Here is a 6,829-nt window from a genome sequence, read left to right as displayed (position 1 = left end):
GTGCGCAAAAAAATTCTTTTGTGCAAATTTTTAAAGCAGAGTTCAAATTTGGCGCCATGAGGCAAATGCGCCCAAGCGAGTAAAATGTGTATACATTTAAAAAGTTTTAATTTGCAATTTGTGATAATAGTTTTACACCATGTTATTTTATTAATGTCATTTTTAAATACTTAGAAAAAGGAAATGTAACCATTCTTCATGAAGCAGAAGTTAGTTTTAAGCATTACGCTTTATGATCTTTTTTATAGACAATCATGAGCATATATCAAGCACATATTAATCATGATCATTATCAGTCTATAGGCTTCTGCCTCTTGGTGTCCACTTTCACCTTTCATTCTATACATGTCTGAAAATATTTTGATAAACATATAATAAAGATAATTCAATAAGTATACCATTATGTCAATTTATATGGGGTTTCAGATAGAGACATCATAAGTAAAAAAAGAAAAACAAGAGTTTGTTTTTTAAATTTAAAATTTTCCTAAAAAATATCAATAAATGATTATCAGCCAAGAATAATATATGTAATTACAAATACATTTTAATTTCCTTATTGGTCGAAATGTCAAAAGAGCACTAAACTAACCTTACTGTTTTTCCCTGTGATCTTTTTCATTTGCCTATGCAATATAAACTCTGCCCAGATCTGTCAGTCCTCCATCCAGCTGGTAACTCTTAATACACATCAGCATGTCCAAATGATCTACTTGTAAATGATTCCGTAGTTTGTTTTTTAGAGTGTTCATTAAGCTAAAGCCACGCTCTCAGTCTGCACTTGATGCTAGGAATGTTCCTCCAATATCCATCAACTTTGCAAGATCCTGAAACTGTTCGTTCTGGTGAGCAAATGTCACCATATCCAGGAAACTCAAAACCAATTGGCTTTTGATTCTTTCGGCTACTGCAAACTTGAAGTCATTGTACTGTCTGACTATAACAATCTCTTCAGCAAGAAAGTCTTTGTATTTTGAACATAGGGATTTGACCTGATGAATTCCAGAATTGAAGTCACACTTAACTATTGCTGCACAATCAAAAGCGGACCACTCCTGGACTTCATCCTCTGGAAACCTGTCTGCCAAATGTGCACACAAGATGTTTATGAAAGTTATTATGGAACTGGCATCAATTTCATTATTTTCTTGAGAGCTCATATCTAAGAGAGCCTTAACTTTGTCACTCCATAAGACTGAATCTCCAAGGTACTGTCTTCTGATCTTGTTCAGTTTACCTCTGGCAAGGTGAAATGCTTCAAGAGGTGTAAGGCCCTGTTTCTGGAGCAGCGTGGATAGTGAAGCCAGCTCTGACAAAACATTATTCAAAACTTCTAATGTTATTCACTATTTCATGGTATTCAGCTTTTTGTGGCAGTATTTAGAAACTGTCTTTATCTTTGTCTTGCTCAAAATATTCCAGAAGAGGATTATAGTTGCGAATAATTGCTTGAAGTGCAAAGTGCCTAGATAACCAGTGCACTTCACTGAGTGGCCTGAAAGCCACTGACTCGCATTCAGAAGCATCCACTATTTCCTGAAATTTGCATTTTCTCCTGGATGACTGACAGAACACTGTGTAGACAGTTCTCATTAAGGCTTCGATGTCTCTTATCAGCTTGACCTCTTTCCATGCATCAGAAATCCCCAAGTCTTCCCGGTGCACAATGCAATGGTGCTGGACTAAGTGTGGAATATCATGTTTCAGCTGAGCTGCCACACCATTGAGTTTGCCCAACATCTCGGAGGCACCATCAGATGTGAACATCACCATTTTCATTAGATCAAGTTGGTGTTTTTTATAAAACTCTTTGATTGCAGACACTATTGAAACAGCATCACATTCTTGCAATCGTAATAGTCCACCAAACAAAGTTTTATAGTCTGCAGAATTTATGATCTATATTGAAAGTAGAGTATCCAGTACCTGTTAATGGATATATCAGTGCTTTCATCAACAGCTAGAGTATGAAACATTGCTGATGCTATTTCATGCATGAGGTCATTTTGGACAATGCAGTCGATAATTTCAAGAAATTCAAAAGCATAATTTTTACTTCTCCAGCTCGCTGGTATGCGTGCATACTTTCCATATGATCATTAATATCCTGAACAGAAAGCACTGAGCTGTTCATTTTAATAGCCAACAACACACTGTCAATAAGTACCTTGATTACTTCTGGGTTTGAGCGCTTGCGTTCAAGATTAATTTGCCTCCTCTGCTTTTCAGCTGGACTTTCAAGAATCAGGCTAAGCAACCTGCTCCGTAAGGAAGGGTTTTTGTTTCTCAGTTTTGTTACATCATCTATATGAGACTTCCTTGACAGATGACGCTTTAAGAAATCCAACTTCCATACATCGTTCCACATTCTTTCCGTTGAAAATTCTCCCGAAGCTCTGGTATCTCGAGAATATACAAAACCATTCTGTTGTCTTCATCATATGTGAATATTTCACAAAGTTTAACAGGCATTACACTATGTGACTTTGGTGTAACCGTCCCTATAGTCTCATCCAGCCATCCAGATTTAAATGAATTAGGTGTTCTTTTACGCTTTAGATCTCTAGACAGTGACATTTTGGGATAGATTTTTTACCAGATTGGTTTATTTAAAATTAATACTTTTATTATATGGCTACTATTTCAATGTGCTTAACAGCGTGACTCGACAAAAGGGCAAACAGGAAATCATTCAGATCAGGATACCGGAAGTTTGTGCATAGCTCCGATCACGTCCATGCATCTGCGGCAAAAAAACGAGGGGAAAATGGTAAAACATCATGAGTAAATGTATGAGGTCCAATGCCTTTGAAAGATTTCAATCACGAAAACAACACTTACCTTTGTTCATTTCTGGGAAATCTTTGCAGTTCCTTAGCAACTACGGCCAGGCATTTTGACTTATTTGCACATATTTGAGTTTGTACACAGCCAAATGAACAGACTACAAGGAGATGTGTGGGTCCTGACCGTCCCGATGTGATCAACGTTCCACGTTCAAAATGCTGGCGGGGATGGGTACAATTCATTGTCCTCCTTTGCCTTTCCCTCACTTGCCAACGAGTAGAATCTGGCTGTGTTGATAGATGGCGGGCAAACAATGTCAAAAGTCACCCGTAAATGATATTTCGGCCTGGTTCCGATTTCATTTTTTGTGTGCGTGGTGTTTCGCCGTGTGTGCGGGGTTCAGGATCTGTGTGCACGTGCAGACGCACACAGCTTAGAGGGAACGGGGCTTGTGAGCGCTCTTGTTCTGTTTTTCTCTTGACTGAATTTCACCTTTCTGAATTTTGGTTATGACTGAACTGTATGCCCTTAATGGACAAACTAATACAAATTGCACAGCTAGATAAATAATTTTTAAAAAACATTCACAAGTGCTTATTTAAATCCCAAACTGGCAAACTTCATTTGAATCCACATTTCTTTTGAAACTTCATTTGAATCCAAAATTCAATTTAACTCTACTGTTTGTTACTTCTTTCTACACAGCTCTGTGTTTTGTATCCCTCCGTGCAAGTGATGTGAATGTCTGAGTGCACTGTGTTTTTCTGCACATCTTTACAATTGGGGTGCCTGTGTGAATTTCTAAGTTGAATCTGAATTTATTAATTACTGATTATTATTACAATACTTCCTAGAGACCCAATAAGGATTGGGGCCCCAACGTGCTAGACTCTGCACAGACATAGAATAAAAGACACCCTATGCCCTGAAGAGTTTCCAGTTCAAATATCAGACAAGACACGAGTGGAGTTTACAAATAATAGGAAAAAGGAGGAGGGTTAGGAAACTTAGAAGATTGTGTGATTACAGAGATAAGCTTGTGCACAACATGTATTTATGATTTATGTTTTTGTGTGAGATTAATCAAAGGACATTTGCAGTTAAAAGGAATCTCACAACTGTACAGGAAATTTGAAAACGAAAATGGCTCCAGAAATTGTTGCAGGAGCAATAAAATACATAATACTGCCTAAAAATAAATAATAATGCATAATAAAAATACATAATAATGCCTAAAATAAATAATAATAACAAAAAATAAATAATGCCTAAAAATACAAAACAACTTGACAGAATTACACAAACATTCATGCAAATAAAAGACAATGAAAACAGGCATGAATCATTTCCTGAAAATCAGTTTTGACTGACCTGCTCACTGTAAAACAGAAAAACTCAAAAAGTCCACATATCACTCAGGGAGATGGCCTGGGACAAAGGTTTTTTTTGTTGTTGTTTTGTTTTTCAAATTTCTTAGTATCTTATGTATTTTCCGTATCTGGGATTTAATAGTATGGCTCACAAGTCTATGGCCTGGTCCACATTTAAAATTTAGGTTGTCATAGCTACAGCACTCAGGGGTGTGAAAAATGTATACCACCAAGCACTGTAACTACGTCAATCTAACCCCCGGTGTTGAGGCAGCTAGGTCAATGGAAGAATGCTTCTATCAACCTAGCTACCATCACTCAGAGAGATGGTGTTCCTACAGCCATGGAAAAAACCCTTCCATGGCTGGAGGCTGCATCTATACTATGGTGCCATATCTATATCCATGTCTTCACTACAGGGATTATGAGAGAGCTAAAGGAACCTCCTTCCTACCTTGCACAGAGGTCCTGCAAGCTCTCCAAAGCTTGAAGGTCCTCTGGGACTGGCCAATATTCTAATAGATGAAACAATTTCAACCACATTGCAAGAAAAAAGATGCAGTGAAGGAGAGAGTTAAGGAGTCTAGCAGATGTCCTTAAAGGCCATGATCCAGAAAAACACTTAAACCCAGGCTTAACTTTAAGCACATTAGTAGTCCCATTGAAGTCAAAGATAGTATAGATACATGGGTATGGAAACTTGATGTGCTATTTATCCTGGACTCAGGAACCAACAAACACAATGACACAGTCATGTGTAATTGTTGTGGCTTGTTTGGTGATTATGCTACCTTGACAAATATCTGTTAGGTACTTTTAAAAACTTAGCCCTAGGATGCACAGCTGATAGGGTTGACTGGAAGGGTCCTGCCAAACCATCCAACTGAAGAATCCTACATCACTTTGACCAAAATTGACCTAAATTTGCCTTGATGAACACTCCTGATGAATGTGCTACAATTATATTGCTACATAAAGTGTTTCACTGTGTAATCATCTTTGGAGACAAATGTGTTTTCTGTTGTCTGGGCTAACTCATATCCTTGATTAACTTAAGTCCATCACATCTTCCTTTACTTTTGAATGTGAATCATTCTTTTATTTTGTTTATTAATTATATTTATTATTTATTATTTAAATTATAATCAGCTTAGAGGCCTAGTTAGGGATCAGGGCCCTGTTGTGCCGAGTGTGGTACAAATATATAGGAAAGAGGCATCCCCTGTCCTAAGACGCTTACAATTAGAGTTGATCATAAAACAGGATTTCTGTTCCATGGGAAATTTAATATTTTGACATTTGTTTTCATCCTAATTCAAGATGAAAAGATGAAAGTTCAGAAAAATTTCAATTCAAGAATGTTGAAACAATCAGAATGAAATGTTTTGACATTCCCCATTTTGTTACAGAATCTCTCCTTTTGCCTTTACTACTTCAGTGCCATGGGAGTCATTTCAGAATCTCTGTTTTTACTTGATCCACCATGCTGCCTCATGAGAGTTGTAGTTCTTTATCCCTCCAGCCCACATTATCCCCTCGGGGGATATCCCTGTTCCGTCTCCATATTCCATGATGCACTATGGTCTTCTTTGGCTGAGCTGCAGTGATCCTTTCTGGAAGTTGTAGTTTCTTGTCTCATATCTCTTTGTTTCAGAATCTATACAAACATTTCTTCCCTACATAAGTTGTGACATGAGAGAAAGCAGAGAGGTGCTTGTAGGAGAAATGAACTAAGGTGAAGGCTGGGAACATTGGCAGGACAAAGGAAGTAGCCAAGTTCTCCCTAAAACTTCAATATTCTAAGCTGTACAAACTAAGTTAGGAAGATAATGTCCATTTTCCAGTCTCGTTATCATTTTATCATTAGTATTTTAGCTGATCTTTTAGCTCTTTCCAGCTTTTTGATGTTTTTCCTTGTAATGTGCGGGGCTATTGCTGTATTTACAGTACAAAGTGATGTTATAACCTCCTGCCCCATAGCTCTGTATATAACTCCCAGAACTCTGTTAATCTTTTGGCAGCAGGATCACACACTGAGTTCATATTCAGTTTATTATGCACAATTAGCCCCAAGTCTTTTTTTTTCCACAGAAGCTATGAGAATAAATATTAACAGTCCTTTAAAGTATAAATTGTACTTCCTTACATTAAATCTCATCTCACTCTGCCTCAAGATATGTTCATTTTATTCCTTCTTCATTTGCTTTTTATATTATTGTTGTGTCATTCATACATTTAATGAAAGTTTAATTTACTTCATCCTTTAGGTCATACATTACTATCGTGAACAATACTGCTATATAGAGCTGGTTAAAAATGTTTCATTGACTTTTTTTGGTTAATTTATTTTTAATTTTTTCCCCCAGTTTTTTTTTTGTTGAAATCTCACTTTTTCAGTATAAACCTACCTCTTACTTCCCCCCACAAAATATTCAGTTTGGGGTTGCCAAAAACAATTTAGGGCATTTCAGTTTTTGATAATATTTTCCCATTTAATTTTCACAGGAAATAAAATAAATTCCCAAACAGCTGTCCTGGTTTATCTCTCTCACTACCTAACTTCTGTTAGCACCCACCATTAAAGTCTTATCTGAACACCTAGTTCTATTTCAGATTGAAAGCTGTGGGACTTCACTAGATACTTCCCCCTTTCCTCACCCGCCCGCCTTTCT

General features: G+C 37.0%; 1 pseudogene; it reads right to left on the bottom strand.

The window, feature by feature from the left end:
* Positions 1-626: 626 nt before the first annotated feature.
* Positions 627-2,368, bottom strand: LOC141987925 (E3 SUMO-protein ligase KIAA1586-like; annotated as a pseudogene).
* Between the last annotated feature and the right edge of the window lie 4,461 nt (positions 2,369-6,829).

This window comes from Natator depressus, chromosome 5, assembly GCF_965152275.1.
Source record: "Natator depressus isolate rNatDep1 chromosome 5, rNatDep2.hap1, whole genome shotgun sequence".
NCBI classification, from domain to species: domain Eukaryota; kingdom Metazoa; phylum Chordata; order Testudines; family Cheloniidae; genus Natator; species Natator depressus.
This window is presented reverse-complemented; position numbering and strand designations above follow the sequence as displayed.